At 42.4% G+C, this 19557-nt stretch overlaps 1 protein-coding gene across 5 annotated transcripts in view; it reads left to right on the top strand.

Annotated features, from left to right (window-relative positions):
- The window catches only part of septin10 (septin 10), a 95819-nt gene that overhangs the window by 23498 nt on the left and 52764 nt on the right, over positions 1-19557 (top strand). Inside the window, exon 1 of one of the 5 annotated variants that reach the window (XM_087988137.1) lies at positions 8435-8456. The exons of the other annotated variants lie outside the window; for them this stretch is intronic. The gene's annotated coding sequence lies outside the window, so the exon portion shown is untranslated. Of the gene's footprint in view, positions 1-8434; positions 8457-19557 lie in introns of those variants that run through there. 5 annotated transcript variants of the gene reach the window in all.

The raw sequence follows: 19557 nt of genomic DNA, 5'->3' as shown, positions 1-19557 counted from the left end.
TACACACTTAAGAAATTCCTCTCCATCTAACCCTTTAACACTCTGGCAGTCCCAGTCGATGTTTGGAAAGTTAAAATCCCCTACCATAACTACCCTATTATTCTTACAGATAGCTGAGGTCTCCCTACAAGTTTGTTTCTCAATTTCCCTCTGACTATTGGGGGGGGTCTATAATACAATCCCAATAAGGTGATCAACCCTTTCTTATTTCTCAGTTCCACCCAAATAACTTCACTGGATGTATTTCTGGGAATATCCTCCCTCAGCACAGCTGTAATGCTATCCCTTATCAAAAATGCCACTCCCCCTCCTCACTTGCCTCCCTTTCTATCCTCCCTGTAGCATTTGTATCCTGGAACATTAAGCTGCCAGTCCTGCCCACCCCTGAACCATGTTTCCGTAATTGCTATGATATCCCAGTCCCATGTTCCTAACCATGCCCTGAGTTCATCTGCCTTCCCTGTTTAGGCCCCTTGCATTGAAATAAATGCAGTTTAATTTATTAGTCCTACCTTGTCCCTGCCTGCCCTGACTGTTTGACTCACGTCTGTTCTCAGCTGTACCTGTCTCAGACCAATCTCTTTCCTCACTATCTCCCTGGGTCCCATCCCCCACCTTACTAGTTTACATCCTCCCAAGCAGGAGAAAGTGAGGTCTGCAGATGCTGGAGATCAGAGCCTTATGCCCGAAACGTCGATTCTCCTGTTCCCTGGATGCTGCCTGACCTGCTGCGCTTTTCCAGCAACACATTCCCGATCCTCCCAAGCAGTTCAAGCAAATCTCCCTGCCAGTATATTCGTCCCCTTCCAATTTAGGTGCAATCCGTCCTTCTTGTACAGGACACTTCTACCCCAAAAGAGACTCCAATGATCCAAAAATGTGAATCCTTCTCCCATACACCAACTCCTCAGCCATGCATTCATCTGCTCTATCCTGCTATTCCTGCCCTCACTAGCTCTTAGCACTGGGAGTAATCCAGATATTACTACCCTTGAGGACTTCCTTTTTAAATTTCTGCCTAACTCTCTGGAATGGAAAAGGTTGAGATTCTGAAGGGAGATTACAATGTCATTGGTTCCAATGTGGACAATGACCTACTGCTGGCCCTTCTCCCCCGTGAAAACATTCTGCACCCTCTCTGAGACATCCTTGATCCTTGCACCAGGGAAACAACACACCATTCTGCTTTTTCTCTCCTGGCCACAGAAACGTCTGTCTGTACCTCTGACTACAGAATCCCCTAACACAATTGATCTCTTGGAAGCCGACATACCCCTCGTTGCATTAGAGCCAGTCTCCATACCAGAAACTTGGCTGTTCGTGCTATGTTCCCCTGAGAATCCATCACCCCCTACATTTTCCAAACAGCATACCTGTTTGAAATGGGTATATCCACAAAAGACTCCTGCACTAGCTGCCTACCTCTCTTACCCTTCCTGGAATTAACCCATCTTTGTGACTGTATCTGAGACTTTTCCCCCCTTCCTATAACTGCCATCTATCACATACTGTTGCTGTTGCAAATTCCTCATTGCTTCTATCTGTCTCTCCAACCGATCCACTCGATCTGATAAGATTCGCATCCAGTAGCATTTATGGCAGATATAATCCGCAGTAACCCTTAAACTCTCTTTAAACTCCCACATCTGACAAGAAGTACATATCATTGCAAAGGCCATTTTTGCTCCTTCACAATCTACAGACCCAGAAAATAACACTGTCTTATTCCTCTACAAACACTGCCCCAGGTTAAATTAATAGCTATGGCTCACGTATTTAATTCAAACAAGAGACTTATCTCCAAAAACACAGAATCAAGAAAGAATCCACTATACTCACTACTGCAGCCTTTCTCTTGGACAGACTTAAAACAACAATTCACTTATCTGATTCTGTGCTGTGAACTTCGCCCAATAGTTCCTACAAGATTAGCAGGGGTAAGCTGCAGTGACTGGGTCTCTGGCACGAGGTCCAGCTCTGAGGCTCAGAAAGGAAAGGGGGATAGGAGGAGAGCGCTCGTTATAGGAGACTCTTTAGTTAGAGGGACGGACAGGCGGTTCTGTGGACATGGGCGAGACTCTCGGATGGTTTGTTGCCTCCCGGGTGCCAGGGTCCGAGACGTCTCGGACCGTATCTTCAGAATCCTTAAGGGGGAGGGTGTGCAGCCAGAAGTCGTGGTGCACGTTGGCACCAACGACATAGGTAGGAAGAGGGGTGGGGAGGTCATTCAGGAGCTCAGGGAGTTAGGCTGGAAGCTAAAAGCTAGGACGGACAGAGTCGCCATCTCTGGGTTGTTGCCGGTGCCACGTGACAGTGAGGCAAGGAATAGGGAGAGAGTGCAGTTGAACACGTGGCTGCAAGGATGGTGTAGGAGGGAGGGCTTCAGGTATTTGGACAATTGGACTGCATTCTGGGGAAGGTGGGACCTGTACAAGCAGGATGGGTTGCACCTGAACCAGAAGGGCACCAATATCCTGGGAGGTAGGTTTGCTAGCACTCTTCGGGGGGGGGGGGTTTAAACTAATTTGGCAGGGGGATGGGATCCGGACTTGTAGTCCAGCAAGTAGGCTAGCTGTTTGTCAGGATGTCCAAGAATGTAGGGAGGCTGTGGAGAAGGTAGCACTGACAGGGAGTACTTGCGGACACAGAGATAGGCTCAAGTGTGTATACTTCAATGCAAGGAGTATCAGAAATAAGGTGGGTGAACTTAAGGTGTGGATTGGTACCTGGGACTACGATGTTGTGGCCATCACGGAAACGTGGATAGAAGAGGGACAGGAATGGTTGTTGAAGGTTCCTGGTTACAGATATTTCAGTAAGATTAGGGAGGGTGGTAAAAAAAGGAGGGGGGGTGGCGTTGCTAATTAGAAATGGTATAACGGCTGCAGAAAGGCAGTTCGAGGGGGATCTGCCTTTGGAGGTAGTATGGGCTGAAGTCAGAAATAGGAAAGGTGCAGTCACCTTGTTGGGTGTTTACTATAGGCCGCCCAATAGCAGCAGAGATGTGGAGAAACAGATTGGGAAACAGATTTTGGAAAGGTGCAGAAGCCACAGGGTAGTCGTCATGGGTGATTTCAACTTCCCAAACATTGATTGGAAACTCTTTAGATCAAGTAGATTGGATGGGGCGGTGTTTGTGCAGTGTGTACAGGAGCTTTTCTAACTCAGTATGTAGATTGCCCGACCAGAGGGGAGGCCATATTGGATTTGGTACTTGGTAACGAACCGGGACAAGTGATGGGCTTGTTAGTGGGTGAACATTTTGGTGATGGTGACCACAATTCTGTGACTTTCACCTTGGTTATGGAGAGAGATAGGTGCGTGCAACAGGGTAGGTTTTACAATTGGGGGAAGGGTAAATATGATGCTGTAAGACAGGATCTGAGGAGCATAAATTGGGAGCATAGGCTGTCAGGGAAGGATGTCGTGGAATTGTGGAACTTTTTCAAAGAACAGATACGACGTGACCTTGATATGTATGTACCTGTCAGGCAGGAAAGAGATGGTCGTGTGAGGGAACCTTGGTTGACGAGGGAGGTTGAATGTCTTGTAAAGAGGAAGAAGGGGGCTTACATAAGGTTGAGGAAACAAGGTTCAGACAGAGCATTGGAGGGATACAGGATTGCCAGAAGGGAGCTGAAGAAAGGGATTAGGAGAGCTAAGAGAGGGCATGAAAAATCTTTGGCGGATAGGATCAAGGATAACCCCAAGGCATTTTATGCGTATGTGAGAAACATGAGAATGACGAGAACGAGGGTAGGTCCGATCAAGGACAGTAGTGGGACACTGTGTATTGAGTCGGAAGAGATAAGTGGGGTCTTGAATGAGTACTTTTCTTAAGTATTTACAAACGAGAGGAATCGTATTGTTGAAGAGGAGAGTGAAATGGACTGGTAAGCTAGAGGAGATACTTGTTAGGAAGGAAGATGTGTTGGACATTTTGAATAACTTGAGGATAGACAAGTCCCCCGGGCCTGACGGGATATATCCTAGGATTATGTGGGAAGCAAGAGAGGAAATTGCAGAACCATTGGCAATGATCTTTTCGTCTTCACTGTCAACAGGGGTGGTTCCAGGGGACTGGAGAGTGGCGAATGTTGTGCCCCTGTTCAAAAAAGGGAATAGGGATAACCTCGGGAATTACAGGCCAGTTAGTCTTACTTCAGTGGTAGGCAAAGTAATGGAAAGGGTACTGAGGGATAGGATTTATGAGTATCTAGAAAGACACTGCTTGATTAGGGGAGAAAGTGAGGTCTGCAGATGCTGGAGATCAAAGTTGAAACTTTATTGCTGGAACAGCACAGCAGGTCAGGCAGCATCCAGGGAACAGGAGATTCGACGTTTCGGGCACAGGCCCTTCTTCAGGAATCCTGAAGAAGGGCCTGTGCCCGAAACGTCGAATCTCCTGTTCCCTGGATGCTGCCTGACCTGCTGTGCTGTTCCAGCAATAAAGTTTCAACTGCTTGATTAGGGACAGCCAGCACGGATTTGTGAAGGGTAGGTCTTGCCTTACAAGTCTGATTGAATTCTTTGAGGAGGTGACCAAGCATATGGATGAGGGTAGAGCAGTGGATAGAGTATACATGGATTTTAGTAAGGCATTTGATAAGGTTCCCCATGCGGTAGGCTTATGCGGAAAGTCAGGAGGCATGGGATGGAGGGAAATTTGGCCAGTTGGATAGAAAACTGGCTAACCGGTCGAAGTCAGAGAGTGGTGGTAGATGGTAAATATTCAGCCTGGAGCCCAGTTACAAGTGGAGTTCCGCAGGGATCAGTTCTGGGTCCTCTGCTGTTTGTAATTTTTATTAATGACTTGGAAGAGGGAGTCGAAGGGTGGGTCAGTAAATTTGCAGATGATACGAAGATTGGTGGAGTTGTGGATAGTGAGGAGGGCTGTTGTCGGCTGCAAAGGGACTTAGATATGATGCAGAGCTGGGCTGAGGAGTGGCAGATGGAGTTCAACCCTGCCAAGTGTGAGGTTGTCCATTTTGGAAGGATAAATAAGAATGCGGAATACAGGGTTAAGGGTAGGGTTCTTAGTAAGGTGGAGGAGCAGAGGGATCTTGGGGTCTATGTTCATAGATTTTTGAAAGTTGCCACTCAGGTGGATAGAGCTTGTAAGAAGGCCTATGGTGTATTAGCGTTCATTAGCAGAGGGATTGAATTCAAGAGTCGTGAAGTGATGTTACAGCTGTACAGGACTTTGGTTAGGCCACACTTGGAGTACTGTGTGCAGTTCTGGTCGCCTCATTTTATGAAAGATGTGGAAGCTTTGGAGAGGGTGCAGAGGAGATTTACCAGGATGTTGCCTGGAATGGAGAATAGGTCGTACGAGGATAGGTTGAGCGTGCTAGGCCTTTTCTCATTGGAATGGAGAAGGATGAGGGGTGACTTGATAGAGGTTTATAAGATGATCAGGGGAATAGATAGAGTAGACAGTCAGAAACTTTTTCCCCGGGTACAACAGAGTGTTACAAGGGGACATAAATTTAAGGTGAAGGGTGGAAGGTATAGGGGAGATGTCAGGGGTAGGTTCTTTACCCAGAGAGTGGTGGGGGCATGGAATGCGCCGCCTGTGGGAGTGGCAGAGTCAGAATCATTGGCGAACAAATTCAAACAGCAAAGGCAGTAACTGTGTAGGCCTTCCTTTTTCCTTTTTCCTTTTTCCTTTTTCCTTTTTCCTTTTTCCTTTTTCCTTTTTCCTTTTTCCTTTTTCCTTTTTCCTTTTTCCTTTTTCCTTTTTCCTTTTTCCTTTTTCCTTTTTCCTTTTTCCTTTCCTTTCCCCCCCCCCCCACCCACCCAAGAGGAAATCGCCTCCAACTCCTCTCTCTAGTTTTGTCACCAACCATGCTCACTCCCTTGCATTTGAGGGCTACAAGCCTCAATGCATGCGAAACATAAAGTCATTTATTACACTAGCTGGCTGAGCAACATCAAGAAACTAAAATTTTGCCCTGTGCTGCTGCTCCTCCAAGTGGAACTGGACCCAGGTAGACTTTTTTCTTAAAATGCCTTTTTTAATGCCTTTCCCATACCTGCTCCCAAGAGTAAGGAGTTTGTAGATTCTTTGACTGTAAGATCTGTACTGCTCCTTGTGCTACTAACCGCTGCCCACTTCCACCCACCTTCATCCAACTTGTGCTTGCTTGTCTGCCTCCTAATACCCTACTTTCATTGTTTGGTACATTTTTTCTCTGAGCTTTGTGTGTGCTGTCTTGTCTCAGCTGTCCTTCAAGTTTTTCTTTTCCATTACACACTTCTGCCTTGATTCCTGCACTTCAGCGAGATCTCAGGAAAAGCTAGAAGCTGTCTGTTTCAATCTGTCATATTGTGCCATAATGTTAATGCTTTTCCTTGTCAGAGGCTTAGATCCACAGCACAGAAAACTGCCCTTTTTGGTTCTTCACTTCCGCACTGGTGAATACCTAACTATCTTAATTCTGTTTTCCACCATTTGGCCCTTAGCTTTGTTTGTTGACCATGGCATGTGCAATGCTATTGTCTTTGTTTCCTTCTTCTGGTGAATGCACCAGTTTGTGTGTGTAAATACATATATTGCATATTTTGTGCGTTTTGTTATAAACACCATTCGATTAATGTTTTAAGTGATCTTAGTTGAGATTTCATAAATAGAGTCATAGAGATGTACAGCAAGGAAACAGATCCTTCGGTCCAACCCGTTCATGCCGACCAGATATCCCAACCCAATCTAGTCCCACCTGCCAGTACCTGGTCCATATCCCTCCAAACCCTTCCTATTCATATACGCATCCAGATGCCTTTTTAAATGTTGCAATTGTACCAGCCTCCACCACAGCCTCTGGCTGCTCATTCCATACACGTACCACTCTGCGTGAAAAAGTTGCCTCTTGGGTCTCTTTTATATCTTTCCCCTCTCACCCTAAACCTATGCCCTCTAGTTCTGGACTCCCCAATCCCAGAGAAAAGACTTTGTCTATTTATCCTATCCATGCCCCTCGATTTTGTAAACCTCTATAAGGTCACCCCTCAGCCTCTGACGCTCCAGGGAAAACAGCCCCAGCTCGTTCAGCCTCTCCCTGTAGCTCAGATCCTCCAACCCTGGCAACATCCTTGTAAATCTTTTCTGAACCCTTTCAAGTTTCACAATATCTTTTCGATAGGAAGGAGACCAAAATTACATGCAATATTCCAATAGTGGTGTAACCAATGTCCTGTACAGCCGCAACATGACCTCCGAACTCCTATACTCAATACTCTGACCAATAAAGGAAAGCATACCAAGCGCCTTCTTCACTATCATATCTACCTGCGACTCTACTTTCAAGGAGCTATGAACCTAGCACAGAGGGAAGCCATTTGGCCCATTGTGCTTGTGTGGCTCTACCAAAGAGTTTTCCACCAAGTTCTGCTCCCCACCTTTCCCCCACATCCTTTCAAATCTTTTCCTGTAATTTATCTATCCAATTCCCTTTTGAAAGTTGCTATTGAATTTCACCACCCTTTTCAGACACTCCATTTTCATATGTAGCAGAAAGTGAGGACTGCAGATGCTGGAGATCAGAGTTGAGACTGTGGTGCTGCAAAAGGGCTTATGCCCAAAACGTCTATTCTCTTGCTCCTTGAGTGATGCCTGACCTGCTGTGCTTTTCCAGCACCACACTCTCGATTCTAGAATGTAGTATCTGTTTTTATATTTTTTTTACTTCTTCCTGTCACTATTTGGTTCTTTTGCCAAACACCTCAAATCAGTGTATCCTTGTTACAAACCCTTCTGCTACTCTGAGTATTTAAGGAAATCTTAACAAAGCCTTTTGTGATGCAGATCTTTCAATCAGATGTCCTCTTTATCTTAGATCGGCAGTTTTCCCCTACACGTTTTTAAAATAAAGGCCTTGACATTCTTTCAAAGGTCTAAGTACTGTCTTATAAAGATTTAGCATTGCTGTCTTGTTTTTGTGCATGATGTTATTTAATAATGTCAAGGGTACGTTTATACTTTATTTTAACCGTCTGAACTTGACTGCCTTAAAACCCTGAGCACATAATTGTACGTCTCTCTTCTCTTAAATGAAATTATGCAATATTAAAGAGGTTTATGTTGCCTTCCTATGTTCTTTCTACCAAAATACAGGATATATCATCACATTTCTTAATATTAAGTTTCATTTGCTTGTCATCCTGAAGTCTATTACTGTCCTCCTGATTGCTTACATTTTTGAATTTCATGTTAACAATAAACATGAAAATATGAGGATTCATTTCAAACTTTCTAAATATGCTGTACATCTCTATGACTCTGACTCTTTCTTACTTTGGATTTGAAGAAATTATATATTTACAGTTTAACCACCTGACATTTATTAACGTTATGCTTAGGGCTTGAGGAGGCAGCCAAGTTTGAAATGTCACCAGTGTCAGCCTTTTGCCTACTGGATTCACTGCACACAGAATGGAGAAACAACTGAAGGCACCAGGTACAGCAAAGGTTCTAGGCTATGACAGTACATCAGCTGTAGTACTTAAGACATTGGTGTCTTACCTGATTGTGGAAAAGATCCCCATATACTGTGTATTTATAAAATAAATCTGTCATGGACTATTTATTAATCCAGTGATTGGGGAATGATTTGGGAACCTGGCTGTGAATCTTGCCATGAATTTGAATTCAGTAAAACTCCATAATAATTAGGAGCCTAATGGTGACCATGAAACCATTCAGTTGTAGGAGTAACTGCCTTTGGTCACTAATATCCTCTTAGCGAAGGGCACTGTCACATGTAGGCCAGACCAGGCAAACGTGGTTAACTCTTAACTCTCAATTATGGATGGGCAATAAATGCTGGTCTAACCAGTGACCTCCCCTACATCCTGTGAAAGGATTTTCAAAAAAACTCTAGGGAACAAGTTAACAATGGTTTATTTCATGCATAAGTAAGCAGAGTCGACCTTATCACTGTAAAAACCAATTCTGGTGGGTTTCAGACTCCTCTAATCTTTATACAAAACATTATAGTATACATATTACAATTCCTGCGTTCCTCTGTCCCGATGTCTTACATTATCTGTCTTCCCAGTTGTAGAGGCGGTTGGTATTTTACCAATGGCTGATAGTATTCTGCTGATAATGCTTCTTGACTGTTGTGTTGTCTCATTTTGTCATCTATTCTTTATACATCTGTGAAACCCATTTGCTTCACTATTACTGACAATATGATTAAAAGTCGTTCATCTCCTGGCTTGCCCTTGGCCTAGTCCAGTGTAGCCAATCTAGTATTTTTCCCTTTCTACTCCACCACTCACAGGCTACAGGCCAGGTATCATGCTTAGTGTTGTACAGTTATTTAACTTTACAATCTATACAGTTTGGCACAATACACTTGGCACTTGCCTCATACATTCTGAGCCGACATTCTCTAACTTTCATACTCCTTTTCGTTTCTTGTGTGTAGTTTTGATTTTGTGAAACAAATCGGCTAGATATGACTACCTACTGGAGGTAACTAAAACATGGAAGAAGGACCTGATTCATGAGCGTATTGATCTACATGTATGATTCCAATTCCACAGATCTGTTCTCTTCGCTTTTACCGAGTTCTGCATTTTGGATATAACAACAACATATGTGCTTTCATATTACTGACAATATGACTAAAGTTTTTACCCCTAAATAACTTAACCCATTTAGTCCACACATAGCATTTAGGCACTTGCCCAAGAACCAATCAAATGATGTTGCTATGTAGAATTTCCCTAACCCACACAACTAGTTAGTTGAAAAACTAATTAAAAGACTGCCTTTGGTCAAAAATATCCTGAATGTGTACACCTAGATACCATTCTCTCCTCACTGCTTTAATAAGGCAGCACTGTACAGTAGTCCTGCCATACCCGTGGGGGATACATTCCAAGACCTACCTTGGAAGCCCAGACCTGCAGATAGGAGTGAACCCATTCATTTAAATGGAAAACTGTGAAAAATGATTCCGCAGATATAGCGATCGCCCTGTATATGCAAACGTCAATGAGTTCACAAATAATTTTTAAACTACAATATTTCCACAGTTTCATTTTTTTAAGATTTAAACAGTATCTTTTCCCATGTTTTAGTGCACAGTCCAAAAATAAGGTCCTTCAACAGCAACACAAGAAGCTTAATAACATTCTGGACTAAGCAGTCTGTTTGATTGGTACTCTATCTAGTAGCTTTAACATTCACCTATTTCATCACTGACACTAGTGATTGCAGAAACTCACCAAACCTCATTCCACAACACTTCCAATCCACTACCACTACCATCTAATAAATGTATAGTCGGTGCATGGGAATATCATTACTTGAAGGTTCCTGTCCAAGCTGCACACAGTCTTCACTTGGAAGTAAATCACTGTTTCTTCGCTTTCACTGGGTCAAAATCTTAACCTCCTTTCTAACAGCACTTGGTTTACCTACACTCCAAAGAATGAAGCAGTTCAAGAAGGCAAGTCACCACCAGCATGTCCAGATTTGGGTTTGACAATAAATGCTAGCCTGGCCTGAGATATCCACATCCCATGTATGCATAATCTTTTTAAAAAAGGCTGTTCGGATTGTGGTTTCAACTCTACAATTAACACTTTCCCTTTTTTAATCGTGTGTGTGTGTGTAACAATTTCTCCTAGTTCTAGTTTCTTCCACAACAAGTAACATCCTTTCAGCATCCACACTGTTAACAATGTGGGTTCACTTCTTACACCACTGAGGCTACCATGGAGGACTCTCCTTAACCGAGGTATAGTGACCCTTGGGTTAAACGATCCATCATTTGCCTCTCTCTCTCATGAGAGAGAATCGCCCTATGGTCTGGAGCTTTTACTGTCTCCTATTCCATGAGCACTTGTCAAATGCTAAATGTAAATTTAAGTGCAGCGTGTCCACTGATTTCCCCTTGTGTCTATTTTGCTCGTCTCTTCCTTCAGTAACTCCCAGCAACTTAGTCAAATGATTTCTCTTACACACATCATGTTGACCCTGCCTAATGGTATTCACATTTTATGTCCTGCTATATCCTCCCGAATAAAAGATCCCCACATTTTCCTTTTGGCAGATATTAAGCTAACCAACTTGCACACTCTCCCTCCCTGTGTCTGTATCTCTATCTCTCTTTCTCCCACCCCTGAATAGAAGAGTCATGGTCCCTTTCTGTTGAGACTTTGGAAAATTAAAATCAGCTGATTTACTATCTCAGTAGCCACTTATTTTAAGACACTACTATGAGGTCCATTTGGACCCTGGGGACCTGTCAACTTTTGGTTCTAGTAATAGACTTTTGTTGCCCAGGTGATTTTGTAATTGCTTTAGGTTCCTCCTGTTCTTTTTCACCAACTGATTAAGAATATTTTTGGAATCTGATCTTTGCAGTGAAGACAGGTGCAAAATACCTGTTCAGTTAATCTCCTATAGGCTTAATTTTCAATATTGATTCATCAGACTTTATAAAAGATCAATATGAAGTTTACGTGCTCACTTTTCCCTTTTTAAGTAGCTCGAAGTACTTTATTTTGTTTCTGTCTAGCTTTTATACTCTTTGTTTATCCCTCCTTATTAATCTTTTAGTCACACTCTTTAACCTTCCTAGTTACAGGTGGTGTATATGTTCCTTTAAATTTTTGCTTTTCACTGAAATATACTTTTGTCTGAGTATTTTGAAATATCTCCTTTAAACGTTTGCCACTGCATTTGTACTGATATCTCCTGTAACCCGTTTCACTTCAGCCAGCTCTAACTTCATGTTCTCATAATTGTCATTTTCGGTCCTTTTCCAGTTACTCTGAGAGCCTGGTTTCAATGCCAACTACCAAAATTGTCAAACAGAAAATTGTTCCGTTCAACGAACCTTGATTTCTCTCACCAAGTTCTCCATGTTCTGATTTGCTAATTGGCAATAGGTGACTGAAACTGAACCCCACTGCAGTTAGCTTTCTGTTTACACTTTTTCTTTATTAACTAGCTGTCTCCTGACAATATCAAGTCTGTAAGATTTACAGTTCAGGAGACATTTTACCCCAAACATGCTTTTAAGAATTCATAAGTAATTTTAAGGCAGTTTATTAAGAAGCAACATAGTCATAGAGCTGTATAGCATGGAAACAGTCCCTTTGGTCAATGCCAACCAGATAATCTAAATTAATTAGTCCTATTTGCCAGCATTTAGCCTATATCCTTGCAAGCCCTTTTTATTCAACTACCCATCCAGATGCCTTTTACGTGTCTGTAATTGTACCAGCCTCCACCACTTTCTCTGGCAGCTCATTCCATATATTCACCACCCTTTGCATGAAAAAGTTGCCCTTTTGGGTTCCTTTTAAATCTTTCCCCTCTCACCTTAAACCTGTGCCCTCTAGTTTTGGACTCTGCTAATCTGGGGGGAAAAGACCATGACTATTCACCCTCACAATGTTATGAACTTGTATAAGGTCACCCTTCAGCCTTCACCGTTTCAGGGAAAATATCCCCAGTCTATTAAGTCTCTCCCTGTAGCTCAAACTGTCTAACCCTGGCAACATCCTTCTAAATCTTTTCTGAACACTTTCAAATTTCACAATATCCTTCCTTTAGCAGGGAAACCAGAATTGAAAGCTGTATTCCAAAAGTGGCCTAACTAATGTCCTGTACAGCCTCCCAACTCCTATAATCAGTGCACTGACCAATAAAGGCAAATATACCAAATGCCACCTTCACTATCCTGTCTACCACTATGAACCTGCACTTAAGTTCTCCTTTGTTCAGCACACTCCCCAGGACCTTACTAGTAAGTGTATAAATCCTGCCCTGATTTGCCTTTCTCAAATGCAGCATCTCGCATTTATCTAAATTAAATGCCACTCCTTGGCTCATTGGCCTATCTGATCAAGGTCCTGTTGTACTCTGAGGTAACCTTCTTGGCTGACCATTACACCTCCAATTTGGTGTCATCTGCAAATTTAATAACTATACCTCCTATGTTCATATCCAAACCATTTATATAAATGACAAAAAGCAGTGGACCCAGCACCGATCCTTGTGGGACACTGGTCACAGGCCTCCAGACTGAAAAGCAATCCTCCATCACCATCCTCTGTCTCCTACTTTTGAGCCATTCTGTATCCAAATGGCTAGTTCTCCCTGTATTCCATGTGATCCTACCTAGTTAACGAGTCTACCACATGGAGTCCCTTACTGAAGTCCATATAAATCACATCCAGTTCCGACATGGCACATAATTTGAATAGTCAGAAAAGATAGAGGTCTAACAGAACAGTAAACTGCTCCTGAATTGACGCAATAAGTGAGGGACACAGGGTTATTGATTTCCATAGCTGATGACAGTCTCCTCAGAATAGTTTACTGATGTCTAATCGGCCAAGTGGATGGATGAAACTGATCTTCATGGCTGAAAGTGAGGGTTCTTTGCCTATTTGCTCATACCTGTCACTTTTCTCTGTTTTTTTTTGCCTCCGAGTTGCCCAAGAAATTCTTCTAATCAAGGGTTGGAAGTGGCAGTTTCTTCCTATTTTCTCACGTTATCTTGGGCTTCCAAGATATTAGGCTAGTGTTGATATATATTTTGTTCCACAAATCTGGACGATACAAGTTTCAGTACAGTGGTAGATGCTTTATTATTGGACAGCCAGCTAGACATTCTCAATGTCCCCAAAAGTAGTCATGTGTCTACTTGTGGTGACACATCTCCACGAATCTCTGTTCTACACACAAAAGCAGTACTTTTTATAGGAATAATACAAAAGGTCTAAGTCACATGGTTGATTGTCATTACATTGTTTAAGATGGGCGATTTATAATTTTACAAGGCCCGGTGAATGTCGGTGTCCTGTGATAACGAGTGAATGGATTACAGGGACTGATTATCGTATTCTTCATGACCATGTGCTGGTGGGAAGAGACTAAAATGAGAGGGTTTTGTGTGTTCTCAATGGGGGATTCACATACCTATACTCATATGGAGGGGAAGCAAGATAATGGGAGCAGGAGGCAGTTTAACAGAGTTGTGGCCAAGGCTATCGGTCTTGTCTGAAGAGGACAATTACCTTTGCCTGAGGCTGCAGAGGAATTCACATGTGCAACTCCAATGGATTATTTTTCTAAGATGCAGTCAGCCTCCACCCTACTGAGATGTTCTGTCTATTCTGTAAGAGGACAGACATGCAATTGATACTGTGGTGAGTCTCTTTGGTAGTGGAATGTTTAACCCTTGAGTCCCCAGTATACCTTGAAAGAGAAGTAAAACATGAACTGATTCCTTTGTGGTTTTCTAACTTCCTCACTCGAGCCAGCATAGGTCTTCTGTGAGGAGCTGTCCTATGTCTGAAATATTTTTCTTTTAACAGTTTATGTATCTTTATTACTAGGAGGCTTTTGCCAGTTATGTTAATTGTCCATTGAGAAGGGGCATATATTAAAGGCAATCCTTTCTATTTCCATTGAAAGCTAATGAATCTTGTGGTTCATTATATGTTAGAATATTCTGTTCAAGTTGAATTGGCAATGTCTTATTTCTCTGGACACATCTCCTTGGCAGGAGATAACTGTCTTTTCTGCTGGAAGCTGCTATGGGAGTTTTCTTTTCAAGAGAGCGCGGTTCTTAAAAAATTCTAAGCAATTTGAGTATTATAAAATATTTAAACTGTGATTTCTTGCAGATCACATGGGTGGTTCTTGGAACTGAATGATGTACCAACTGGAAATTAATTAATTGAGTCAATTCATTGACTTTCAAAATACTTTCTTTAGTATAGTCTTAAAGGGATATTGGACAGATAGCAAATGCATGCTTTCCAAAATATGGGTTATTGTGCTGAAACAAAGCATACTCTTTGTTACACCATTCACTGTCTTAACATTCACTCTATCTGCCAATGGCAAATATTGATAGTAGTGTATATCATTGACAAGATGATGATAAGATCCATAAGACAAACCATAAGATCTCTTAAAAGGCATCTTCAAAGCCATAAATTCCACCACCTAGAAGAACACGAGCAGAGGAGACGTGAGAACACCATGTGTGGGTTCCCTCCAAACTACACACTATCCTGAGCTATATCATTATTCCTTCTTTGAAACAGATCAAAGAACTTAGCACTCTGCATCTACCCCAGATGGCCTGCAGCAGCTCCAGAAATTAGCTTAGCATGCCAAGGGTAAATGGGAATGGGCAACAAATACTGACTTTATCACATTCACATTCCCACGAATTACAATTTAAAAAAAAAATTCTTTTATTCATGTTCCATTATGGATACCAACTTTCTCTGTTGCTTTGATACACAAGTATTCATACTGTCTTTTATTCTAGTATCTACTCTAGCAAAATGATCATGTAATCTTGCATATCCCTATGAGAGATTAGGTGTTGAGCAAATGCACTGAGAGATTTTTGTGCGATACTTGAACCTACTTCAGATCACTGAGAAATATTTTACTTCATTTCTACTTGCACTTCTATTCCCTGCTCTTTACATAGTTCTTTTTATTTTAGTCTTCTAATATTCCCTTATTATCCTCCAAACAATCCTAGAAAAGGAAGGAAAATGATGGCTGGACCAGCATTTATTGTCTTTGAGAACAACTCCAGTCCTTGAGGTGTTGTTTCCATATATCTGCTTGGACTTGTTTTCGGTAGTAAAAGTCATGTGCTTAGAAAGTGATGTTGAAGGAACTTTGGTGAGTTACTGCAATACATCTTGTAGATGATGCATACTACTGCCACTGCATTACTGGTAAAGGGATTTGATATTGGCGGTTGATGCAGTGCCAGTCAATGCTGTCGAGCTGCTTGTGTTGTTGGAGCTATACCCATTCGGACCAGAAGAGTATTCCATCACGCTCTCTGGACTTGCACCTTGTAGATGGTGGACAGGGGATAATTTATCTAACTCAGAATCCCTAAGCCCTGACCTGTTGTTGTAGCCAGAGTATGTATATGGTTGGACCATAGATGCATAGAATTTTACAGTTCCAAAGGAGGATATTTGGCTCATCAAGTTCCACCAATAATCCCACAAAAGTCTGACAACTTAAGTTCAGACAAGTTGTGGCAATATAAGTAAATGTTTAAATACAGTTTAAATGTTATGAGAGTTTCTGACTGAACCACTGTTTCAGGTTGTGAGCTTTGACTCCCATCATTCTCTGGATGAAAGCATTTCTCCTGAACTTTCTTTGTGGCCTTCTTTCTCTTCTATTAAATCTATGCCCCTTGGTCATTGACCTCCCTACTAATTAAAACCCTTAAAATGTGCCATCTTATCCACCCTATCTATTCCCCTGATAATCTTCTCCACCTCTCGGGTCACCCCTCACCTTTTATTGATCCAATTTTTCCTCATAGCTCAGACCTCCATCCCAGGGATCATCTTGGTAAATCTCTTAACCTCTATATCTTGACTAATAAAGACAAGTATACCAAATGCTGTCTTAACTACAGTCCTGTTGCCTTAAAGGACTGGTGTACATAAACATCTAGGTCCCTTTGATTTCCTCCTCTGTATCTGATCTGAATAGCTAAATCGCTTTCTGGTCAACAATAACACAGAATATTGACAGTGGACTGTTCAACAATGATAATGCTATTAAATGTCAAGGGATGATGGTTAGATTTTTTTGCTGGAACTGGTCATTGCCTGGTACTCCTGTGGGGCACTAGTGTTACTTGCCTCTTGTTAGCTTGGGATGTTGTCCAGGTTTATCTGTATATGGACTTGGGCTGCTTCAGTGTCTGAAGAATTAGTGAAGAAGTTTTGACTTTGTTTGGAGGAAATGTTATTGATGAAGCTGCTGAAGACGGTTGAATGAAAGATACTGTCCTAAGGAATTACTGCAGTGATGTTCTATAATGAGGTGACTGGCCTCCAACAACCACAATAATCTTCCTTTTTTCCCTCTCACCCTATGCCCTCTAGTTCTGGACTCCCCCACTCCAGGGAAAATACTTTGTCTATTTATCCTATTCATGCCCTTTATGATTTTATTAGATGGAATATAACGTTGGAAAATGTGAGAATATGCACTTGGGCAGGAAGAGTAAAGGAGCTAAAATTTAAATGGAGAAAGTCTGCAGAACAGCGGGATTTAGGACTCCTCTTTCACTAATCTCAAAGCCAGCATCCAACTTCAGTGAATGTTGGGAAAGGCAAATAGAATGTTAGTCCCTTTTGTTTCAAAGAGTATAAACTTAGGGCGAGGCTTTGCTAAAACTATACAAGGCGCTAGTCAGACCACAGCTGGATTACTGCAAATAGTTTTGGACCTCTTGTCTAAGGAATGATATACTGGTATTGGAGTTAAGGATTATTAGGTCAGCCATGATTGCATTGGATGGTAGAGCACACTCGATAGTGTACTTCTCCTGTATCTCAAGGTCTTCACTATTAGAAGTAGGAGAGCCCTCCAGGGTGCATCATTATTTGCTGGTAGTTCCCATAAAAGTTGAATCGTTTTCTCAGGATTCTTGCTCAACCTGGAATTTTGTTATGACTAAATGAATTTCCATTTCATGAATTTTATATTATTTTCACCAAGTGTTTGAGGGATCATCTTCCATCATTTTCATTGGTTTACAATTTGAGTGCAGGATTGAAAAGGTCTAGTTATGTGTGATGGAGTTCAGGGCCACTGTAGGCCTATTTGGTACCAGCCTATTGGCTGGAGATGCTAAAGATCCATGTGCCATTGTGCAGCACTGAGCTGAAGCTCAGCTAGAGTTTGTTTTCTGTATGGTACCTTATGTGGGTAGTTGTATCTTGTTTCCCAATTATGGAGAGTGTATTTGCAGGGAATTAAGTAATTGGATTCTGGTGGTCAGATGTGCCAACAGTAAATTCTGTGAACTGAGCTGCAGGGCAAAAACAGGCCAATTTGATGTCTGAGAGAAGTTCTGACACAGTTATAAAAGCTCATGCAAAGGATAGATCTGGGAGCAAAGGTGAGGAAAATGGGTATGCAACAGCTCACTTTTAAAGGATCTGTTTGAGTATCAACCACGAAGTACTTGATTGTTCCCAGGGTTTGTGTGAAGGTGTTTTTAGGTGGGTCACTGATTCATTGTGAATGCCACCACCAGGGGAAACAATAAGTACATAAGCACAGGAACACAACATAACATATTATTTAACTGATGTGAGGAGCTAAGGAAGTGGATAAAGGCAAGGGGAACAGTTAATAATGGGAATCAAGAGGTGCTGGTGGTGGACAGGCATTGGAGCAGCCCTGGCTCCTGGTCATGGCCTCCCCATCTCTGGAATCCTCCCCTGTAGCACAGTGGCTGGAGTGGGCCAGGCAATAGCAGCAGGGTGATTGCAGCAAAGAAGCAGTGGCCAAAGAGAGCTATTCCGTAGACTCACCGGGATAGGTAAGCTGAGCTTCGCCTCTTCCAAACTTTACTCCGAGCTTCCCTGTTCCACTTATCCCCCTTCTGGTAATGTCAAAGAAGAACAAAGAAAATTACAGCACAGGAACAGGCCCTTTGGCCCTCAAAGCCTGTGTTGATCCAGATCCTCTATCAAAACCTGCCACTTATTTTCTAAGGATCTGTATCCCTTTGCTCCCTGCCCATTCACGTATATGTCTAGATACATCTTAAATGTTGCTATCATTCCTGCCCCTACGACCTCCACTGGCAACATGTTCCAGGCATCCACCACCCTCTGCATAAGGAACTTGCCACTTGTATCTCCCCTAAACCTTTACCCTCTCAAATAGAACGCATGACCCCTAATAATTGAGTCCTCCATCTGGGAAAAAGTTTCTTGTTATCCACCCTGTCTACACCTCTCATGATTTTGTAGGCCTGAAATCAGGTTTCCCCCCTTTCCAATGAAAATAATCCTAATCTACTCAACCTCTCCTCATAGCTAGCACCCTTCATACCAGGCAACATCCTGCTGAACCTCCTCAGCACCCTCTCCGAAGCATCCACATCCTTTTGGTAAGGTGTGACCAGAACTGTAAACAGTATTCCAAATATGGCCTAGCCAAAGTCTTATACAACCATAACATGACCTGCCACATCTTGTACTCGATACCCTGTCCAAGGAAGAAAATCAAGCAGTCTGCCTTCTTGACCACTCTACTGACCTGCATTGCCACCTTCAGGGAACAATGGCTCTGAACACTCGGATCTCTCTGCACCTCAATTTTCCCAGGACTTTTCCATTTACTGTACAGTTCGCTCTTGAATTGGATCTTCCAAAATGCACCACCTCACATTTGTCCGGATTGAGGTCCATCTGCCATTTTTCTGCCTGTCTCTCCAACCTTTCTATATTCTGCTGTATTCTTTGACAGTCCACTTCACAATCTGCTACTCCATCAATCTTGGTGTCATCTGCAAACTTTCTAATGAGGCAACCTACACCTTCCTCCAATTCATTTGTGTGGCAAGTTGTAGCCAGCTTACATGTTTGAACACATACGCATATGGAACGGTTTTACTAGACATTATAGACAATCAGAGTCGAGAGTGTGATGCTGGAAAAGCACAGCAGGTCAGGTAGCATCCGAGGAGCAGGAAAATCAACATTTTGAACAAAAGCCCTTCC

The sequence above is a fragment of the Chiloscyllium plagiosum genome, unplaced genomic scaffold, assembly GCF_037043375.1.
Source record: "Chiloscyllium plagiosum isolate Xiang-an unplaced genomic scaffold, Cpla_swu_hap1 HiC_scaffold_6, whole genome shotgun sequence".
NCBI lineage: Eukaryota > Metazoa > Chordata > Chondrichthyes > Orectolobiformes > Hemiscylliidae > Chiloscyllium > Chiloscyllium plagiosum.
This window is presented reverse-complemented; position numbering and strand designations above follow the sequence as displayed.